The sequence below is a fragment of the Sinohyriopsis cumingii genome, unplaced genomic scaffold (genome assembly GCF_028554795.1).
Source record: "Sinohyriopsis cumingii isolate HCF-2022 unplaced genomic scaffold, ASM2855479v2 utg001311l, whole genome shotgun sequence".
Taxonomy (NCBI): Eukaryota; Metazoa; Mollusca; class Bivalvia; order Unionida; family Unionidae; genus Sinohyriopsis; species Sinohyriopsis cumingii.
The window spans coordinates 686,952-711,177 of record NW_028315981.1 but is presented as its reverse complement, the minus strand read 5'-3'; the positions used below and the strand labels follow the sequence as shown (position 1 = coordinate 711,177).

The 24,226-nt window shown below is 38.5% G+C and overlaps 1 pseudogene across 1 annotated transcript in view; it reads left to right on the top strand.

The window, feature by feature from the left end:
• Positions 1–23,508, top strand: part of LOC149772650 (WW domain-containing oxidoreductase-like) — a 40,515-nt pseudogene extending 17,007 nt beyond the window's left edge. The window contains exons 2-8 of the transcript XR_016417634.1: positions 10,979–11,064; positions 11,616–11,823; positions 13,185–13,219; positions 13,838–14,035; positions 15,807–15,957; positions 19,486–19,628; positions 21,203–23,508. The product of XR_016417634.1 is annotated as a WW domain-containing oxidoreductase-like (transcript). The remainder of the gene's footprint in view (positions 1–10,978; positions 11,065–11,615; positions 11,824–13,184; positions 13,220–13,837; positions 14,036–15,806; positions 15,958–19,485; positions 19,629–21,202) is intronic.
• The last annotated feature ends 718 nt before the right edge of the window (positions 23,509–24,226 follow it).

Genomic DNA, 24,226 nt, shown 5'->3' with positions numbered 1-24,226 from the left:
ATATTTGATGAAATTTGCACGGTGAATTTAGATATTTTAAAATCGATCTTGGCTTGGCTGGAAGGGAAAAATACCGCTGTGATAATGTGCGGAGATCACGGCCAGCCTGATCCTATCGATGGTGAATCGCCTCACGAATGGCTCAGAAACTTCGTTGACTATTATGAGGAAATCGACGCCGATTATAGATCGACTGATATTTTGTTAACCGAATTTAAGAAATTGATTCGACTACAACCGAATAAAATTCAGTGTGACGTTATGAGAAAAATAATCGACGAGACCCCGATGAGCGATTTTCTAAATTTATGGCGTCCCGATCATTTGATTGTTGCTAGCAGGAAAATTATTCGCGATATTATTCAGGAAATGTTATTCAAGCTGCATTGCGAAAAATTTCCAACGCTGCAGGTACCATTGTGCTACAGGCCCGCCAATACTAGGAAACAAAATATTAATATTATTTTGCCATGCGGAGAGGAAAAGATTTTGGTCTTGAATGATATTATCTTTGTTGATATTAATCTTGTCAATGACGCGATAAATGCAGAAAAATCACCGTGGAAACTAGGATACGCAACAACGTTACACTCATCGCAGGGATTGACCGTAGATGGCCAAGTTTGGATCGTCGATGATAGAATTTCCTGGTCAAATTTAGTGTATTTAGCCGTGTCGAGAGTAAGAAAATTATCTCAACTAGGACGAATTCGAGTAAATCACATAAGTGACGCTGGCGGTAGTTGAGTATCTTCTGGTACTATTTGTAATTCTTCCTTGGTAAATCCGCGTTGAGGCGCTAACGAATCTAGGATATAAATAGCTGGTCTTCCTGACGATCTTGTTACGGCGGATATTTTATGTGTTGTGACGCTCCAGGTTGGGTCGGTTGCTCTTTTTCTGCCTCCTTCAGCCTCGCCTTCTTTATACAAATATCTGACCGTGACGCTACCTAGTACAGGTTGAATTGTGGAATCTCGCTTTAGGGGTATATTCGATTTTGTAATTGCAATTGCGGGTTTCATTGCTATTGTTCGAGTCGTCTCATTATTTAACGCGTTGATTACATGAGGCAATCTTGATACCCAATCGTGAGATCGATTATCTTGAATAAATTCACGCGCGTATTGGTATCCGAATAATCGTTCTGCGAGCGTTTTGTTGAATCTTTCGACGATAGCTTGATTGTGATGAACACCTACAATACCGCGACGGATTTTAACATTATTCTTTTTCATCAGTGAAGTAACCGCACCAAGAAATTCTCGACCCGGATCAACCTGGAGAAGATTCGGCCAGGTCAACGGGGATCGTGAATAAATTTCGCTAAATGCCTTGGCAATTTCTGTTGCTGTTTTATTCGATAACGGCTCGGCTTCTTTGTACCTACTAGCGATATCAACGACTGTTAAAACATATTTGTACGTGACACCGTCAACGGTATCGTGAGGAAGAAACATAAGATCCGCTTGATGGACTTCATTAGGTACACTGACAGTGAAACTCGCGTATGGTATTTTCTTAGGTGGAGGGAGATATATTTGCCAGATTGCCTGTTTCGATAGCCACGATTCAGCGACGGATTGTTTTACTTTAGCGGCTTTGGCGAGTTTGGCAATTGCTGATTTTCCTCGCCAGAATCCACGCGGAGAATAATATATCTGCTCCATTATTATTTACCAGCGCCGAGTACTAATTTACCTTTCATCGCGCCTTTTACCAGCCAAGTTGCTAATTTCTCTTTGAAACTTTTATTAGGAATCGCGTCTAATGCGTGAATTAGCTTGATATCAGCGAGATGCCTTTGTTGTAAATCCCCGCTGCGATATGCGAGATCGTGATCATAGCAAGCTTTATCGATAGCGTTTACCGGATCTTCACCTTGCTTTGGTTGGTTATTATCGTCGAGTCTGATATCGAGCCTCGTTCCGGGTCCACAATAATTGTATCCTGGCAGATGCTTTTCTCCGGGATATTTTGCCCAGGGAGTTCCGGGTAGATTTGACAAGGAGGCGGCAATATCTCCTCCGGTTCTAGTTTTTTTTTACAAATCTGAACTTGCGTGTCTTGCAAACTTCGCATTCTCCTGCAATTGCGTTTCTGTTATTGCGTGTAACGATTTCAGTCGGATTTATCGTAGCTGTGTGCGTGCGGCACTTAACACAATATAGATCCATGTATTCTAGTAACATGAATGTAATTGATTTTTCAGCCACGAAACGACGCGAGCAGGTGAAACATCATTCGGCATTACCGAATTCGATCAGAATGATAATCATCGGCCCGTCAGGATCTGGTAAGACGCAATTGTTATTAAATTTGATCATGCGATGGCTAAAATGGGACAAGTTGTATTTGGTTGCACCATCCGTGGACGATCAACGCTGTTATCAGGTGCTAAAAGAATTTAGCGACAATACCGACGAAGGCACAATCGAATTCATCACAGACATCAATGAAGCTCCATCCGTGGAAAATTTAGACGGTGATGTTAATAATCTTGTTGTTTTCGATGATGTTATGCTAGATAAACAAACTAACCCGGCTAGGATATTCTCGCGTGGCAGACACAAGAATACCGATGTTATTTACGTGACGCAGAGATATACGCAGATTCCCAAGGTGATTAGGGACAATTGCAATATTTGTCGGTGTTCAACGGCGTAGACACGCACACGATGAGAAATATTCATCAGACCTGGTGCAACGGCGACATGGACATAAATAAATTTAAAAATTTCTTCAGTCGCGCTCAGGCAACGCCGCATGGTTTCATCACGATAAATCTTCATGATCCACGCAGTCGGTATCGAATTGGTCTTGATCAAATTTATTCATGAAAAAGCAGCCCCGCGTTGCAACAAAAAACAAAAAATATTCCCCTCATTTATTTTTCCTGTCTCGGATGCTATATTTACTAACACACCGGCGCGACCAACCGATGCATCCGGTCTGAAATGCATGAAAATTAGCTTCCGTAGAAGGCGTTATTTCTGCTTTCTGAGGCTTCTACGGAGAATGTTCTCGTAGGAAGCTTTATTTTGGCGAACCGCAAAGGTCTGTTAAACTTCCCTGCTGCTCAGAGTTGTATCCCTCCAATGCTGAAGCTTGTTGTCCAGATGACAGCATTGGTACATATTTACTCATTTGTCTGCTGTCACAGTCTCATCAAGCTTTTCAAATAATTTAGATCCTATAAGTTATAAAATATATTTATCAAAGCTTGGTTTTATGCTATCTTGCATGAAAATTAAAGTGTGCACTAACACAAATGTATCTAAATTCAATAAATTAATAGACCAATACAGTTAGGCAAAGTTGCATGCCTATATGACATGTACTCCATAAGATGCTTTTGCATACCAAATATCATTGATCAATAATAGATCTACTAATTGAAAAACTTGACGGACTTAAATGATTGTTGCCAAGATACGACTGAAAAATTGTTGAACATGACAACACCACCACCACTGAAAAAATCATAACACAATATTGTAAAATTTCTACTACATTTTCTGTTATTCAGATTTTTATTCATTGCAGATGGGAATAAACCTCATCATGTTTGTAAATATCTATATGTAATCTGATTCACACAGTTGTCCGACAATGAAAAATATATGTAGGCCTTCTAAATCTACCAGCAGAATGATTTTTCTATTCACATGGTCAAACAAAGTTGAAGGCAACATGAAAATTGTGACTATTTATCCACTGTTTATATACACTGGTCAACAGTGAAATCATTACTGACTTGAAAAGGCCCTAATCTGTAGTATTTTGGTGTGCCGAACACGAATATAACCGTGAAAAATTTGTATTGGCTCTCGTTTTGAAGATATTCATATACCTCATTTTCTATGTTTCACTGTGTAAATTTCTCCAGTAGGACTGCAGCAACATCCGGAATAATGATGTAACATTGCATAATACCATCATGCTCACATCATCCACAGTTGATTGCATCATTTTCTGATGCAATGCAATACTAATGCCATGCGGCTGCTGAAGTAAGTTGACGTCAGCAGTGTACTATACATGTGTAGGCCTATTATACTAATGCCAGGCGGCTGCTGAAGCTGACGTAAGCAGTGTACTATATAAAGCCCAATCAGATAGGTTCAGCATTTAAAATATTTTAGACGTTGTGCGAGACAGTTCAAGCTACTGTTACATAAAACTTATTATTTTATCCATTTACGTACAATAAAGAACAGTAATGCCTCGAAAGTGTGTTAATACCGCGGACAATTTTTGCTATATTTGTGGGGAAGTGACATTTGCCAACCAGAAGAAAAGTATCAATTCTCAAGTGAAGAAGGCATATCATCTTTACTTCGGATGCAACGTTGGTGACCAAGACAAGCCTTGGGCTCCGCATATATGCTGTGCTACATGTACAACACAGCTTTCACAGTGGTTGAATTGCAAAAGGTCATCAATGCCGTTTGCAGTCCCAATGGTGTGGAGAGAGCCAAGCAACCACCTAAATGACTGTTACTTCTGCTTGGTTCCTCCTCTTTCCGGCGGAATAACGAAGCGAAAGAAGTCGAGAATAGTCTACCCAAACATTCCGTCTGCATTGAGACCAGTTCCACATGGTGAGGGACTTCCTATTCCAGAACCTCCAGCAGAATATTCTCTTGATTCATCTGACGAAGATAAAGGTGAGTCGACCTGTTCTTCTCCTGGTCCATCAGCATGCAGTGATCCAGATTTTCACTGTGGTGCATCATCAACCCCACACAGAATAACACAGGAAGAACTAAATGACCTGATTCGTGATTTGGACTTATCAAAGAACAAGGCAGAATTGCTAGGATCAAGACTCCAACAATGGAATCTTCTAGAAGAAGATGTCACAATTACTGCATATCGAAAGCGCCACCAGCAATTGGAGCCTTTCTTCAGAAAGGAAAGTAATCTGATATTCTGTTCCGATATTGAGGGCCTCATGAATGCTTTAAAAATCACTCATGACCCACAAGAATGGAGACTATTTGTGGACTCTTCGAAACTGAGTCTCAAGGCTGTGCTTTTGCACAATGGAAACATTCTTCCATCTATTCCAGTAGCGTATGCTGTCCACATGAAAGAGACATACGATAACTTAAGGCAGCTACTGAATTCCATTGAGTATAACAAGTACAGCTGGCACCTCTGTGGTGATTTGAAGGTAGTTGCCCTTTTAATGGGACTGCAGCAAGGATATACAAAATACATGTGTTTCTTATGCGAGTGGGATAGCCGAGCAAGGGAAATGCACTACATGAGGAAGGAATGGACTCACAGGCAGAATGTAGCCATTGGAGAGAAGAATATCCAACACCCAGCTCTGGTTGAGGCTCAGAAAATCTTGCTACCACCCCTTCACATCAAACTAGGTTTGATGAAGAACTTCGTGAAAGCCATTGACCGGACTTTGCCAGCATTCCGATACCTGCATGAAAAATTCCCTCGACTCAGCGAAGCAAAGATTAAAGAGGGAGTTTTTGTGGGTCCTCAGATTCGAGAGCTTTTCAAAGATGACCGGTTCAACAACTTGCTGGAAGGTGACGCGAAACAAGCATGGAATGCTTTTCGCCTAGTTTCTACAAACTTCCTCGGAAATGTTAGGGCAGAAAACTATAAGGAACTAGTAGAAGACATGTTGATGAAGTATAAGAAACTTGGCTGCAATATGTCTCTAAAGATTCACTTCCTTCATTCCCATTTGGATTTCTTTCCTAGCAACTGTGGTATTGTTAGTGATGAACACGGCGAACGTTTTCATCAAGATATCGCAACAATGGAACAAAGATACCAGGGAAAATGGTCCACTACAATGCTGGCTGACTACTGCTGGACACTCCTCAGAGATGCTCCCGAACAGCTGTACAAGAGACAGGCGAAGAAATCTAAGATGTAGTCAATGACTTGATTTTTTATAGGTAGGTTATTACAGTTGACCTTTTACTATTGGAATGCATTTCGTTATGTAAACATTAATTTCTTGCAGATTACAAAAAAACTAGAGCCAATTTTGCAATTTGACTGTCATATTCGTGTTCAGCACATAAAAATTGATAAGAATTGACTAATTTTATTTCAGTAACATGACTTTTGTAAAAATTTGTTGTCCAGTGATATCAGTTCTTGATTGATTAGATATTTAATGCATTTGTTTTGAAAACTATGAAAGAATATTGCAGTGACTAATCTGTTGAATATCATATATATAATATGGTACATGTCATTAAAAACTCACCCTTGCAACTTCTCTCTTTGAATAACCCCTTCTTACATTCTTTGGTGGTGACACTTAACAGGTTACTTCCTCTGATGGTGACAACATTTCAAGCCTACACAGTTGATACGTTGGTGTTGAAGTTTCTGATACATTTGCAGTTACCTTGGCTTGGTTGTCATTTTCCTTCACTCAGTGGAATGACGGAGCAGCAGCATCATTGAGTTTGACTTTCTTTGGTGCCCTACCCATATGCTCAACATCAAATCTATACCTAAATCTAGTAAATGGGAAGCATTCTGGTGTGAAATGAAAGGAGTAGAGGGCAGAAAACTCAGTCGGACCACACAGTTTGCTCTTTTGATTGTTACAAAATCTGTCCACCTGCGACGAAGTGCTTAGTCTTTCGGAATGGAATGCATGGAAACCCAACAGCATTTGAATTCCAACAATTTGCTGTAACACACCTGACCCCGCTGCCCTTGCTTGTACCTCCACGATCTCCTCTTGGCATGACTGTGATGATAAAACTTTTCAAACTAGCTAATATGGAACGGAACAAGTGCTTTGTTTATGTTTCGATAGAAACGGAAGTAATGTGTGTGTTCAAAATATGACGTCAGGCGATCTACACACTCCGGAAATTACCGAGCGATAAAATTGGTCCGATCTGTATTATTTTCGAAAACACACCTGAACGTATTTCTCAGTTATTATGGCGAATTTTTTCATCGTTTTTTTTTTTCATACCGCTTCCAGACTTGATTTTTTATTCAAATAATATTGAATTGTATTTACTTTATCTACACTGGTATGGCACTTTAACTGATAAAACGTTTTTCCTCTGGGCTGTTGGAAATTTGATTTTTGACCCCCAATATAGCGACAATTCTTTTACATGTGATAAAATTACTGTAGTCAAAACGTATGATTTAGAAGACTATCTCAAGACTTTATTTTCAGTGGAAAATTTGTAGACAAAACAACATGGAAAAACTTAATTGGGACAAGAATACGGGTATTTGAGGAAAGAAAACTTGAAATGAGTATCATAAATCCATCAGAGAGATTCTGTAGATTTTTTAAAATTAAACCAGAACTAAAAATGCACCATCTATGGATAGCAGAAATATGGAATATGGGTCATTAATTCGTATTGGAGGATTGATAGCAAGATCTGGACTTGTGGCAAAATAAGTCATTACCGTATTTTGCACAGTTCGATGAATTGTCCCTTAACTTTAGACGATATAAACGACTTGATGGAAAGTCTATTTTCTTATATGCCTGCAGTGATTTACCATGATTTCTGTGATTAAAACTGTCACTGATCTGCCCCATCATAGAGAAACGCGTATGCAATAGTTTCAAGGGTATGATTGTACTACTTTCAGTGACCTAGCTAGAAAAGGCGGGCATTCCTTCTGCAAGGAAAAATTACCAGACTCTTGAGGCATCACGACTGAACATGTGCAATGGGTGCTATCTCACAAAAAGCGAGAGAAAATTTTCATCTAAGTTATCTAACTGATTTAGCAAGATAGAGAAAACAAAAACATTTAATCTTCATTGTCCCTTTTTCTACGATACAATATCTGGCGTAGTAAAATGTAAGAAAAAAAAATGGTATTATTGTAATTAAAATAAAACAGTCTGTGTTTCCTCTCAAACATTTTAGTAGGATACAAGGCAACCGTTTAATGAGATAAAACAATTTATTTTCAAAATCATCAACTGAATCGATTGGTAAACTTTATTCCAGAATACCTCGAGGGTTCGGATGTATTTACATCAATATTGAAAAAAGACAAAACCATGAGTATTTAGTTAAATTATCGATGAATAATACCCACTCATTGAAACATTGATCTACAATGTTGAATCCTGCTTTTCTTTAAATGTCTGTCGCATGAAGTTAACGATCTGTACTTCCATATATAATGCCTTGTCATCAAGTGATTGATGTACAAAATAACGAATGCGACATACTTAGCATACAATATGATGTGAACCCTTAAATAGGAATAATTGCAATACTCCAGATGTAGTTTTATTACGTCTTTTGAAACTACGTCGACACCCATTGAATATTCCAATACACCATATGTAGTTCTATTACGTACGTTGAAACTACGTCGAAACCCATTGAATATTCCAAAACTCCAGATATAATTCTACTACGTCTGACAGAGCTTAGTAGAAACACATTGCAGTACTCCAAATGTCATTCTACTGCGTCTTTGGAATCTACCTCGAAACCCATTGAATATTCCAATCCTCCAGATGTCATTCTACTACGTCTGTAGCAGCGACGTCAAAACTCACAGAATAATCCATTAATTCAAATGTCATTCTGCTACGTCTGTCGGATTTACGTCAAAAACTCACAGAATATTCCATTAATCCAGATGTCATTCCACTACGTTTGTCGGAGCGACGCCAAACCTCACAGGATATTCCCTTAATTCAGATGTCATTCCACTATGTCTGTCCGATTTACGTTAAAACTCACAGAATATTCCAATACTCCAGATGTCGTTCTACTACGTCTGTCGGATTTACAAAAACCAAGATATCATCCTACTACGTCTCTCGGAGTTATGTCGAAAACGATTGAATATTCCAATGATCCAGATGTCATTCTACTACGTCTGTCAGATTTAATTCAAAACTCACAAAATATTCCAATAATCCAGATGGCATTCTGCTAGGTCTGTCGGATTTACAATAATCAATATATCATTCTACTACGTCGGAGCTACGTCGAAACCGATTGAATATTTTCAAACATCCAGACGTCATTATACTACGTCAAAACTCACAGAATATTCCCATAATCCAGATGTCATTCTACTACATCTGTCGGATTTACGTCAAAAGTCACAAAATATTCCAATACTCCAGATGTCATTCTACTACGACTGTCGGAGCGACGTAAAAACTCACAGAATATTCCCTTAATTCGGATGTCATTCCGCTATGTCTGTCTGACTTACGTCAAAACTCACAGAATATTCCAATAATCCAGATGTCATTCTACTACGTCTGTCGGATTTACAATAACCAAGATGTCATTCAACTACGTCTTTCGGAGCTACGTCGAAAACGATTGAATATTCCAATGATCCAGATGTCATTCTACTGCGTCTGTCGGATTTACGTCAAAACTCACAGAATCTTCCAATACTCAAGATGTCACTCTACTACGTCTGTTGGATTTACAATAATAAAGATGTCATTCTACTACGTCTGTCGGAGCTACGTCGAATGAATACTCCAATAATTTAGACGTCATTATACTACGTTTGTCGGAGCGACGTTGAAAATCACAGAATATTTCAGTAATCCAGATGTCATTCTACTACGTCTGTCGGATTTACGTCAAAACTCACAGAATATTCCAATAATCCAGATGTCATTCTACTACGTCTGTCGGAGCTACGTCGAAAACGATTGAATATTCCAATGATCCAGATGTCATTCTACTGCGTCTGTCGGATTTACGTCAAAACTCACAGAATCTTCCAATACTCAAGATGTCACTCTACTACATCTGTCGGATTTACAATAACCAAGATGTCATTCTACTACGTCTGTCGGATTTACGTCAAAACTCACAGAATCTTCCAATACTCCAGACGTCATTCTACTACGTCTGTCGGATTTACAATAACCAAGATGTCATTCTACTTCGTCTGTCGGAGCTACGTCGAAAACGATTGACTATTCCAATAATCCAGATGTCATTCTGCTACGTCTGTCGGATTTACGTCAAAACTCACAGAATATTCCAATAATCCAGACGTCATTCTACTACGTCTGTCCGATTTACAATAATCAAGATGTCATTCTACTACGTCTGTCGGATTTACGTCAAAACTCACAGAATCTTCCAATACTCCAGACGTCATTCTACTACGTCTGTCGGATTTACAATAACCAAGATGTCATTCTACTTCGTCTGTCGGAGCTACGTCAAAAACGATTGACTATTCCAATAATCCAGATGTCATTCTACTACGTCTGTCGGATTTACGTCAAAACTCACAGAATATTCCAATAATCCAGACGTCATTCTACTACGTCTGTCCGATTTACAATAATCAAGATGTCATTCTACTACGTCTGTCGGAGCTACGTCGAAACCGATTGAATATTCCAATAATCCAGACGTCATTATACTACGTCTGTCGGAGCGACGTCAAAACTCATAGAATATTCCAATAATCCAGATGTCATTCTACTACGTCTGTTGGATTTATGTCAAAACTCACAGAATATTCCAATACTCCAGATGTCATTCTACGTCTGTCGGAGCTACGTCGAAACCGATTGAATATTTCAATACTACCGATGTCATTTTACTACATTCGTCAAAGCTAAGTCGACTACTGATTAAATGATACAAACATATGGCATACATTATTATGCTAGAATTCGTGTAATCTTGAGTGGTTTATACTGTAGAAATGTTAGGTCCCAGTCTGGTGTCGATTAAGAAAAAGGATAATAAGAAACACGCTCCTCAATCTTCTAATTAATAAAATGCAGAATTTCCCTATTCAAATTAAACTTATAACAACTGTTTGATATATATTTAAATTGTGACTGACTGTCGTTAATAGTACCAGTCTTTTTGTCGATATACTGTGGGCTGAAAAGGAAAATAAAATATGTCTGATGTATAATTACAGCATTTAAGCGGGCAATATCAATCCCATACATTTTATGAACGTTTACCAATGACAGGTATAGGATACGAGGCTGCAAAATGGGTTGCTATGATGGGAGCTACGGTGATAATGGCATGCAGATTACAAGAAAGGGCTGAAAAGGTACGTAAGTGTCTTATGCTATAAACACAACTTTCAACTAGTCACGAACCCGAACGTTTTGGAGGTGAAAATCATTTTTCTGTCCCTCAGTCTCTTGGGGAGTGTCTAATAGTTGGCATGATGGTATTCGATGAGGGGAAATAAAAAGTAGTAACACTTAATGTGCTTTAAAAATATCTTATATATAGCGCAATTTAAAGTATTAAAATATCACTATTCAATGAATTTTTCTTCGATATATTTGCTCGCATATATATTATATATGGTAATATCTATATGCGATGGAACAGTTTGGCTTGCACTCAAAAATAACTGGAGGTCAAGAATTGTCCACTAGTTTTTTTTTTTCTTTCTTCATAACAAATCTAATTTGACTCTCTATGTCTAATCTTATGTGTTATATTATTGTGTGGAAATTTTTGTCATCTTCTCTATTCGATTCCTCTTTTGAAATGGAGAATTTAATAGCTCTGCTATTTAGGAAAAGCAACGATTTTAATTATTTTTTTTGTCTATAGTTAAATTGTTCCAGTGTCTTAAAATAATTTCAGGCTATGCAAAAGATAGAAGAAGAATTCCAGGTGGAAAAAGAAAAAAGAACACCTGTCATTTGTGAGACGGAAAGCTTATCCATAGAATTCATGTAATTGGATCTTGGCTTCTTTATGTCTGTCAGGAGCTTTATAGAAGCATACAAGTCATCTGGAAAATCATTGAACGTGCTGGTCTGTAATGCTGGCGTGGCGTTCGTGCCATTCAGTAAATTGCATGCATTCCTCTGAAATAAAAATTCAAAAACATAAATAATAGCATATTATACCATTTTTTATGGCTCTTCATTTAAAGAATAATAAATATATTTTACAAAAACCTTTGTCAGAGTATAATGGGCGGCAGGGGACAGGTAACATGTAAATAGGTCATGATTATATCCGGTACGTTATTCATGCTAAGACATAATAAACCGGCGACAAGTCATTATGGTATATACATCTAGACACAACCCACGAATGTTATATTGATGGTTGTAAACGAACAGTGTAGAACACTGCATACTATGTCCCAATAGGACGGCAGGTGTCGGACCTAAATCCCGCTGTCCATTAAACCTTCAGTAGTCCCCAATCAAAATTTGAAACAACGAGTAAATTATATCTTGCAGAGAAAAGGTTTAAATTCATGATAAATGTGTTTTGTTCCAAACTTGGTAACGTCACTGCGTGTAATCAATAGCATCTGTAATCCACAACACCAGCATTTCGTTGTAAATGGTTGCCAGATCCAAAGAAAAAGATCGTCACATTACTGTGTTTTCAAATCACTTTTTCCCAAGAGAATGAAGCTTTTTCTTTCCAGCTGTCAATCTTTGTTTGAATTTGATATATGGCATGGATTTATTAGCAGTATACTTATATTGCATTAATGGCTTTAAAATCGAATTAGATTGACGTCATCTACATTCGCATGCAAACTTGTCTGTCCTAATTCAAAATGTTTATCCAGTTCTTTGTGATTATTCTTGCTAGCAATGTTTTCGTCAACAAGGTCTAAGTCACAATGTTTTTGTCAAAAAGGTCTAAGTCACAATGTTTTTATATGACTAGAAGAGTGACCAATTGTAGTTAATCATATTTTGGTAACTCATATATGCATAGGACATATTAGATTTTCAGGCCATTGCATCATCTTTTTCTTCACTCATTTTCTCACAATTTTTAATTGTTCGACTTAGAAATATTAGACAAAAGTATTTTTACACGAGTAAGTAAAACCCACTTGTGGTACATAAGTGAAAAGTTTTAGCGATTGGTATAAATACATAGATGATCTTATCGCACTTTCAAGCCGAACAGCAAATCTTCAAATTTGCACACTTCTGTTAATTTTTTCACTTAGACGCTTTTGATCATAAAATAAGATTGTTAGCACCATTAGGCACAAATACATTGAGGTAGACAAATTAAATTAGTTATTTTTTATTTAAATGGCATGAATATATTTTTAAAAAAACTGATTTGTTTTAAAATTGAAACATTACGCGTTTCAAAAACACACCTTGTTGGCCACATGATTTGCACCAACTGTTATAAAAACTCAACGAATATATCAATACTTTGCAGCGAAAACAGAAGACGGCTTCGAAGTTATGTTACAGGTACGTACATGTGTAGTCATTTTAGTGAAAAATAATATACATTCAATAAAAGTTTAAAAAGTTGGGTTTTGTCTTCCTTTTGACTGATACAGTTGTAATTTCCATGATACATTAAAAACTGGTTCACTTTCTGTGAAGTATCTAAAGGGAGGTTTCACTTTGGAGAGGAAAATTTAGCTCTTTTAGTTTTATATTTTGATAGGTAAGAAATGTGGGGAAGAAACATAAAAAGGAGACATCTGAGTACCCAGAAAGCCATTCCATATTACTGTCGATTCCTCGTCGGCAGAACGCGTTACATAGCCGCCACGTTTGTGGTGGCAGAGGTGGCGTCAACAGATGGGTTGTGGTTGTGATTAAGTTCTTGTATGCGTGTTGGCTCCGTTTTGTTTTCTTCAAGAGAAAGGATTAAACGTATGCCTTCGATAGACGAAGAACGCCATATTCTTCAGCTAATTCAAATTTCGTAAGAACTGGTGAAAGATTAAGTTGTGGAAAGAAATATAATTTGATGTGTTTGAGTGTTCACATATTAGAGGTGCATTCTTATTGATGCCTAATCAGACAGAAAGAAAGAGACAGAATTTATGCACGTATTTTACAAACGTATCCCTTCAGGTGAATTATTTGAGTCACTTCATCGTGATTGCACACTTGCTGCCGGTTATGAGAAAGTCTGGAGAAGATTGTAGGATCGTGCTGGTTTCCAGCGACGCTCAAAGAACTTGTAATTTTGACTTGAACAAGATGAACTACAGTGGAGACCCAGATAGATTCGGGAGATTTGACTATTACGGGAGGTCAAAATTGTACGAGGTAAAAGCCTTGTTTGTATTTATCCATTGATATTGACGACGACATTACCTTTCACGTTTGGATGAGGACAACACATTTATAATGTGTAGTACTATATTATATATTATAATCATCCACGGTGTGTTTCATGAGCAAATGGTTCTCAGAGCACGAGTTATAGTGTCTGCACTCTACAAAATTGTATAGAATCATGTAAATCCCATGCTTTCAAAGTATTTCGTAAGTGTTGATGAAAATGTAAGCACTGTATGATTTTTCACTTCACGATAAAGTAGAAAATTAATTAATTCTTGATGTTTTGTGCATAAATTAAGAATATATTTGTTAGATATTAACGCCTACTACATAATTGTCACGTGCAATAAGTATGTTTGAAAACAGCTAACATCACAAAAAACAGACATTCCTAATCAGCTTGAACAAACCTTATCATGTACGAACTGTGTTTTCAAGTTATAAACTTAACATCTATAAACCGGGTTCTCAGCCAACCGATGTATTCCGCTTAGGTTTGAAAAACGATTCATAAGTAAGTTAATAATTTTAAACATAATCTGCTTGGTTAAAAATGTCAGTATGTTCATATGAAGAGAGGGTTATCTGAAAGAAGTCCCACCTTGGTTCTGAACAGATTATAGAGCATCTTTTTCATCAAGTTATGAAGTAAATCTGGATAATAGAAAGATTAATGTTGTACCAGGTAAGATTTCTGATTGCATTTACTATTCTAAAATGGCATATTATACGAAGAGCATTTTCATCTGATATCTTAAGCATACAGAAAAGCGCAATTTCGAATTTAATGTGGCGTCAGACTATTAATAAAATATCTTTAAGAAATTTGTATTATGGGCTGGTGTAGTGGTAGAAATGCTAAAATGCATGAATCATTCATATTTCCCACTACATTTATGGTTGCCTGAACATAAGGGACGTGCATTGGCAAACTTGTTATATATTTATTTGCAAACGTTAGACGAACCCCGTGATAGGTTTTATAGCCATAGCTTTCAGCAACTTCCTCAGGTACTCTTTCCACCATCTCCACTGAGAACAAAAACCAACATGTTCGTATCAGCCTTTCGTGACAAACTAACAAAACCATGAATTGGTTCCAAATTATCTAAAGCAATATGAGTTTGATGAGAACAAAACAAACTCTGTATTGACATGTAAGGCCGATGTTTGAGTATAGTGGACGTGACAAAATCGTACACGTCCAACCAGCTCAAACTAGACCGGTTATGTAAAAATTGTTTTCAAGTCATATACCTTGCACCTTAATTCGAATCTCAAATGTAGTGCTCCGTGGACCTCTGCCAAATGAAAGTCAGACGCATTATGACGTTTTAATCATAAATCAGCTACTAAATCCTTGCCTTCACTGTGTATCTCAATAATGCATGTTCACATCTAGCAAGAAGCATCATAGCCATTTTGACGATGTCTTTATACTGACAATAACTTAGAACTGATTTTTATCACGTTATCGAGAACAAATTAGACAATGTAAGGGAGGATATTAAATGTAGTATCTCCGACAAAATAACCGTATATGACGCATTTTCACCGGTAACGCATATAACTGAGCAGGAAAATAGACAACAGTCACTTGCGCTATCCTAACAACATAAATACTGTTTTTACATAAGAAGACAGTCTTCGGTAAAGACATTTTGTACTGAAACAAAAAATGTTACGGTAACCGTGTTATAGCTATCCGTTTTTGAACGTTTAACATTTCCAGTGAATTTGCTGGGGCTTTTTTTAGATCATGCAGATGCATAGCATGCACAGAAGACTCAAAGGGTCCAATATCTCGGTCAACAGTCTGCATCCAGGGCTGGTGGACACGGAAATCTTCAGGAGTTCTCAGGATTATAAACTCATGACACGATTAACTGGGATAGCCAAAGCCTTTGGTAATCAATATTGTTTCAGTATTTATTGTTTATAATTTGGGGGGTTAAATTCATCCCGAGTTCTGATACAAGTTTAATCAAGATGTGTTGAGAGATGCCATGGTTGACGGACATCGACGAACGACAAAGATGCAGAAGCACATCACAAGTTCACTTGACCTCTAGCACATACACTATGCTTTCTTCGTAAAAAATGAATACTTTTTTATAGCAACCGCTCTTCTTCTCCAAATCAGATTACAATAATTAGCTCTCTAGATTCTAAATCTAACTCCTCTACGATTCTTGCTAATTTTCTCATACCTTCAACCGCTCATAACACGTATGAGCGTAAAGGTCACATTTTCATTGCTTCGTACCCAGTCTGTTTGATGACAGTTTGGAGGGTATGCATTTCCGGTATTGCACACAGTAAATGGATTACATTCAATTTTGACTGGTGATTACTGTCTACTCTGGACTTTGTTAAATTACAGCAAATGCCTAATGTGTTTATCGTGCAAACTAGATCAATAAAGAAGACACAATGCAACGGAGAAACATCAAGTAAAGGTGGACATCAGTAAGGCATTTAAATTGTACACTGTGGAAATGTTTAGAATGTTTTCTCTACAGTGATATGAGTTATAACTGGTTGAAAGACCATATAGTATGGCCGATAAGTCAACCCCTCGCCTGTAATGGTATTGATTTGTGTTATGGGGTTTATGGGGCTGATATCGCCGTATCATTTAAAACTGCTAAACATCGCAGCCAATTTTGGCTGCAAACATCGGTGTACATTTTATACACTTACTTTCTTGTGGCTGTGGAGCTACCGTAGGATGAAGGGTTCGTTCTGTGACACATACAATATATTGCCAGAGTAAATCCTATGTTTGGTGACTTGTAAATCCACGTGGATAGCACAACCCTCTGACCTGGGACCATTTTGAATTTCGCACTAGATATGGCTGCTTCCAATTACCGGTATTTGTCTAAAATGTTCGTAGGTTTGTTACGGAAAGATCTGCATTCAGCAGAATTGCACATTTTAAAAAACAGGTAGTGTCAGACCGACATATGGTCCATCAGTATCATCGATGGTTTGGGTGGGTCGGTAGTGTCAGACCGACATATGGTCCATCAGTATCATCGATGGTTTGGGTGGGTCGGTAGTGTCAGACCGACATATGGTCCATCAGTATCATCGATGGTTTGGGTGGGTCGGTAGTGTCAGACCGACATATGGTCCATCAGTATCATCGTTGGTTTGGGTGGGTCGGTTGTGTCAGACCGACATATGGTCCTTCAGTATCATCGTTGGTTTGGGTGGGTCGGTAGTGTCAGACCGACATATGGTCCATCAGTATCATCGTTGGTTTGGGTGGGTCGGTAGTGTCAGACCGACATATGGTCCATCAGTATCATCGATGGTTTGGGTGGGTCGGTAGTGTCAGACCGACATATGGTCCTTCAGTATCATCGTTGGTTTGGGTGGGTCGGTAGTGTCAGACCGACATATGGTCCTTCAGTATCATCGTTGGTTTGGGTGGGTCGGTAGTGTCAGACCGACATATGGTCCTTCAGTATCATCGTTGGTTTGGGTGGGTCGGTAGTGTCAGACCGACATATGGTCCTTCAGTATCATCGTTGGTTTGGGTGGGTCGGTAGTGTCAGACCGACACATGGTCCTTCAGTATCATCGTTGGTTTGGGTGGGTCGGTAGTGTCAGACCGACATATGGTCCTTCAGTATCATCGTTGGTTTGGGTGGGTCGGTAGTGTCAGACCGACATATGGTCCTTCAGTATCATCGTTGGTTTGGGTGGGTCGGTTGTGTCAGACCGACATATGGTCCTTCAGTATCATCGTTGGTTTGGGTGGGTCGGTTGTGTCAGACCGACATATGGTCCTTCAGTATCATCGTTGGTTTGGGTGGGTCGGTAGTGTCAGACCGACATATGGTCCATCAGTATCATCGATGGTTTGGGTGGGTCGGTAGTGTCAGACCGACATATGGTCCATCAGTATCATCGATGGTTTGGGTGGGTCGGTAGTGTCAGACCGACATATGGTCCTTCAATATCATCGTTGGTTTGGGTGGGTCGGTTGTGTCAGACCGACATATGGTCCTTCAGTATCATCGTTGGTTTGGGTGGGTCGGTAGTGTCAGACCGACATATGGTCCTTCAGTATCATCGTTGGTTTGGGTGGGTCGGTAGTGTCAGACCGACATATGGTCCATCAGTATCATCGATGGTTTGGGTGGGTCGGTAGTGTCAGACCGACATATGGTCCATCAGTATCATCGATGGTTTGGGTGGGTCGTTAGTGTCAGACCGATATATGGTCCATCAGTATCATCGTTGGTTTGGGTGGGTCGGTTGTGTCAGACCGACATATGGTCCTTCAGTATCATCGTTGGTTTGGGTGGGTCGGTAGTGTCAGACCGACATATGGTCCATCAGTATCATCGTTGGTTTGGGTGGGTCGGTAGTGTCAGACCGACATATGGTCCATCAGTATCATCGATGGTTTGGGTGGGTCGGTAGTGTCAGACCGACATATGGTCCTTCAGTATCATCGTTGGTTTGGGTGGGTCGGTAGTGTCAGACCGACATATGGTCCTTCAGTATCATCGTTGGTTTGGGTGGGTCGGTAGTGTCAGACCGACATATGGTCCTTCAGTATCATCGTTGGTTTGGGTGGGTCGGTAGTGTCAGACCGACATATGGTCCTTCAGTATCATCGTTGGTTTGGGTGGGTCGGTTGTGTCAGACCGACATATGGTCCTTCAGTATCATCGTTGGTTTGGGTGGGTCGGTTGTGTCAGACCGACATATGGTCCTTCAGTATCATCGTTGGTTTGGGTGGGTCGTTAGTGTCAGACCGACATATGGTCCATCAGTATCATCGATGGTTTGGGTGGGTCGGTAGTGTCAGACCGACATATGGTCCATCAGTATCATCGATGGTTTGGGTGGGTCGTTAGTGTCAGACCGACATATGGTCCTTCAGTATCATCGTTGGTTTGGGTGGGTCGGTTGTGTCAGACCGACATATGGTCCTTCAGTATCATCGTTGGTTTGGGTGGGTCGGTAGTGTCAGACCGACATATGGTCCTTCAGTATCATCGTTGGTTTGGGTGGGTCGGTAGTGTCAGACCGACATATGGTCCTTCAGTATCATCGTTGGTTTGGGTGGGTCGGTTGATTTATCGGACTACCATAAGGTGTAAAAATAATAACTCGGAATTGGTATGGGGTCACATCTTACACCTAGATAGTTTTCACTTGTGGTTGTTGGATAGGATGAAACGGTGTTCGCAATACTTTTCCTGTTTATTACTAGTAAAAATAAGTGTGTGACTGGTCGTGCTGAACAATAAAAGGATTTTGCCAACTGGAAGAAGTGGGCGAGGGTGAAGGATGTCAATATTTTTAATTCCATACCTTCAGTTATACCTGCTACATATGCTCTGCTGTTGTGTACTCAGTGTACTTTGCTGCTTTCCGAAAGTTGCAAACTACTCAATGTGTATTTTCAGGGCAGATGAAGACTCCTATAGATGGAGCCCTTCCCATTATCAATGCCGTGGTTAACCCAGACCTAAAGGGAGTAGGTGGTGTCTACTTCAAGAGCCTTGAAGGCGGGTATTCAACAGGGCAAGCTAGGTGAGAAACCAATTTGGTAATTACACAAAATCTCGTCATTGATAAAGATTTACAGTATTTTTTAAACGTTGCAATCTTACCGTTAATCTTTTTCATTTTTGGGGTGGAGGTGTGGGTGGTGTCAGAATATGGTTTATTTTGATCAGCATATCCTTTCTTGATCGTTGTTTCTAATGCTGGGAAAGATAATGACAAATCAGTTTGAACAATATCTTAAATACTTGCAGGTCATTATGTAATCCTCGATAACGTTCGGATAATTTACAGTCCATCTCTTGATAATAAATAGAAGTATGCTATTATTTTTTTCTTCTTGTGTTCCAGTACATTTCAAAGAACACTGAATAAAGACCATTAGCCACTTGCCAGCTAAAGGCTCTTGAACTAGAGTTATCTCTCTTTGTCAATGAGATATTAGAACATAATGTATCGTTGTATCTAATGTTGAAAAAGATAACGACAAATCAGTTTGAATAATATTTTGAAATACTAATAGATCATTATGCAATCATCGATATTATTCTCATAATTTAGAGTTCATCTCTTGATAATAAATATAAGTATGCTTATTTATTTTCTGTTTGAGTATATTTTTAAAAATAATTTAAAAAAAACCCCACTGATAACAGGCCATCAGCCGCTTGCGAGCTATAGGCTGTTGCACTAGAGTTATCTCTCTTTGGCAATGAGATTTTGGAACATAATGAATAGATTTCCTTTGGGTGCAACATACAGTCTTTATGCCGCATCCATCTGCCTAAAATAAACATTCATAAAAAATACACAGGTGATGTCAAACTGAATAGATAAAAAAAAACAGCAATGTTATTCTCTTGCCCTGACAAGTCAATTGCAATTAATAGAAAAAGAAGTGTATGCACTCCAACCCCCAAAATGTACGCATGCATTCTTTTATGTCCGAAGGTCATGTTTAAGACCAAGTGATGTGCACAGTGCAAATGCAAGCCCATTCCCTGGGTGATATTTCTTAAAAACATTGTGTACTTAACAGCTTGATTCAATTCAAAATAGTTGCCATCAAAACTTTTTTAAAAAGATATTCTAATTATGCATTGGACACACATACCTACTGATATGAGTTGCTAGCTTTGCTTCCTAGCCGACAATTGGTATTTTAGTGCCCACATACTGTGAATGGGAGGTGTACATGCCTATCATCACGTTTGAGAAAGCCACAAGCACGAAACATGTAATTCACAAAATATCCACATCTTTAATTGTTTAACAATAATAGCTGAAAATATCACATCAAAATTTCAAGTGAAGGAATTTGACTTGGACAAAGTTATAAAACTGTCCCCTGCCACCTTTCTGACTTCATAGACTGTTTGACAGATCAGACTGAACTATTCGATATACAGTTTTATATACACGATTCAAAAAATAGTATGTGTGTCTGTTAGAACGTACACGCGTACTAACATTTGCAGGTCTATTCCAGATAGAGTGTGTGCCCTCTTGCCAAAATTCTTCACACGTGTTTCGACTATCTTTCCTATACCCTTCAAAGGAGCAAGCGAGAATCATAAATTTTTGCATCGTCCTTACACGATAAATTTATTTCTACAGAGATAAGACCAAGCAGGAAGCTTTGTGGCAGAAAACGCTGGAATTGTTAAAGAATGAAATACCAGAGGACATGATTCAGGGACTTGAAGGAAGAACGTGATACTACCAGAAACATATGTGCTACATTCCCAATAGTGTTCAATTAAACTGGAAAATATATTACCAATCATATAGATTGTAATCCATTGTTAATCTTATAATAAAATAGAAACCCCAACCATATCTGGAACATTGGGAATGCATGTATCTGTCTGTGTGTACAAGAGAGAGAGAGAGAGAGAGAGAGAGAGAGAGAGAGATTCTAAAAATAAATATTTCTACTTAATAGCTTGATATACCAAACAAACACCAGCCGAGGTATTATTTAGAAAATTGTATTGTTCGTTAAATAGTTCACGTACTAAAGAAATTATCCAGCACCATGCTTGGTTCTTCGAGTCTGGGCTTTCCAAGTTTACAAAATTTGTATCAGTGTATAAGGTGAAATGTGGTATCTGCAGTTGTGACAAAGAGAGTCAGCCATATAAGCTAGATACCATAGCAAAACGTCTCTTGTAAAACATTAAACTGGAGCGACAAAATGTTCCTACAATAAGAGTTAAACGGATTGATTTGTATTGTTCAGAGCCCAAATGGAGTATTGCATTATGCACGTAACAAAGAACTGATATTATACATTTATTATTAGTTTTGAGTGAGATTTTTAACATATTTTGCTAAAAGCAGTGAAATCTGAATGACAAATCCAAATCCACAAGGTTGCGATTACCTTACCGAAATACAAATTAGTCCTTCCATTTCCATTATCAAGAGAATGGCCTACTTTTACATGAGTCAGTGTAAATGCGCGACATATTTTATTGGTTCCAGCTATTTCGAAGATTTAAATGGGAAATGCTGTACTTAAGTTCAACTTTGTTTCAATACGTTCGAGTTGATTGACTTATACAAAAATAGAACTTCTCAAAAGGGAATAAACCATAAGCTGGGTACATTTGAGTGACCTCAGGCAGTTACGTAATAACAGGGTGACCTGGACGTTCTAACGCTTAAGTGTCTGATTTACCACTGGTAACCTCGTGACGCTTATGACTACAGAGTTTGCTTGACAGCCGGGTAATCTTGGGCACATTTTGTGACCAAATGGTCCGCTTTGCAACTGGGTGACAGCGGGTTAGTTTTATGACTACAGGGCCCTCATTAAAACTAGGTAAGCTATTCAGGTTTATGACTATTGGCCCACGTTACAAGTAGGGGGCCTTCGGCAGTGATGTGACCAAAATGCCCGCGTTGCAGCTGGGTGACAAGAATGCTGTTTTTTCTGCTTACTTGTCCCATTTTACAAATAGGTAAGCTCTGGCATTTATGTGACTACAGGGCCGACGTTACAGCTGTGTATCATCGGGCAGTTGAACAAACCGCTTTACAGCAAGGTTAACTTATGCAGTTTGTGACTTCAGAATCTGTGTTACACATCAGGCAGTTTTGTGACTATATGGTTCAATTTACAACTTACGAATTTGCGACTATATGGCCTATTTTACAACTAGGTATCTTCATGCAGTTGTGTAACTACATATTCCGCTTTACAAACGGGCAGCCTCGGGCAGTTATGTGACTAAATATTCTTATTAACATCTGAGTTACTCCGAGCATTTGTTTGTGACTGCTGGGTCCAGTGTACAACTGAATCAGCTCGGACAACTTTGTTACTACAGTGCAAGCTTTACAACTGGGTGATATCGCTCAGTTTTGAGTCTTCAAGGTCCACGGTATATCTGGGTAACAATACATAGTTTTCAGTGCATGTCAAGTACTCAACCCGTAAATGATGATAAATACAGCTTTGGAGAATCCGGGCGAGAGTTCAACGTTTTATTATTTATAACGTTGAAAGGTCGTTCATGGGTGAAGACGGAACAGTGGTTGGTAGATCATTTCGACATTACTAGGACATTGTACAGAACTAAACAACTGTGAACTAGGGAAGTTCTGAAATAATTGTTTATGATCTCATTACAATGGCAAAACAATTTATTTATGACTCCATTTTATTAAAACACTGGTCAGGTGTTTTGGAGGTATTTGTCGACGACAAAACTGCTTTGCTTCTTTGCGAATGTAAAGACATATAGCAAGAAATTTACGTATAAATTGTCAAAGATGCGTTTTTATGAGACAGAGATAATTTAATGATGAGGTCAATGACAGAAAAGTTTATTTTGATAGCTCTTATACTAAAGGTCTACGTTATAAATTTGTAATCATTTGTTATGCATTCACGTCAAAATAAACTTGTAATTTCCTATACGTCTGCTAATTTCCTTTATATGTTACATGTATCAGTTGCGTGTATTTACATTTACACGGTTGTCTGTGCTATGTAACTTGTTATTGTATATGTTATGATTTCTGTTTTAATTATATATGTGTTTATTATTTAGCCTTATTAATATCAGATGTTGTTGGGGTTTTTATGTTGGGAGGGGCTGGGTGTGCTCATCTTTTGAAAACAAAGACAAACTTAAATCACTTGAAATAGATGGACGGAGGGATATGCTGACATAGTTCAGCTCATGCACCGGCACATATATATTACCACATATCTATTATATAATGTTTTTATGAATCCATATTTTAAGCCAAAATCTGTTAGAGATGACATAGTCCTTCTCCGGATACTGAGTACATCATAATTCTAAATTTGGTAGGTCTTTTGTTGAAAGGAATGTAGAATGAGACACAATGGTAACCACACTTTAACTTTGTCACTCAAACATAAACTTCGGTCACATTGACCTATAGTGTCCGTGTCATGGTGAACTTCCTACGATACAAAAATGCATCAATGTTTATGACTAACGCCTCAATGTTTGAAAGATGGAGCTAATTCCACTGGAGACAGGAAGGGAGCTACCATGTAGAAAGAGTATGCAAAGCATAGGAGCCCACGAATTTTAGTGGTCCAAATATCCTTGCCACGCACTGCCCGGAGAGCAAAATGGTAACAGCGACCGACATTTG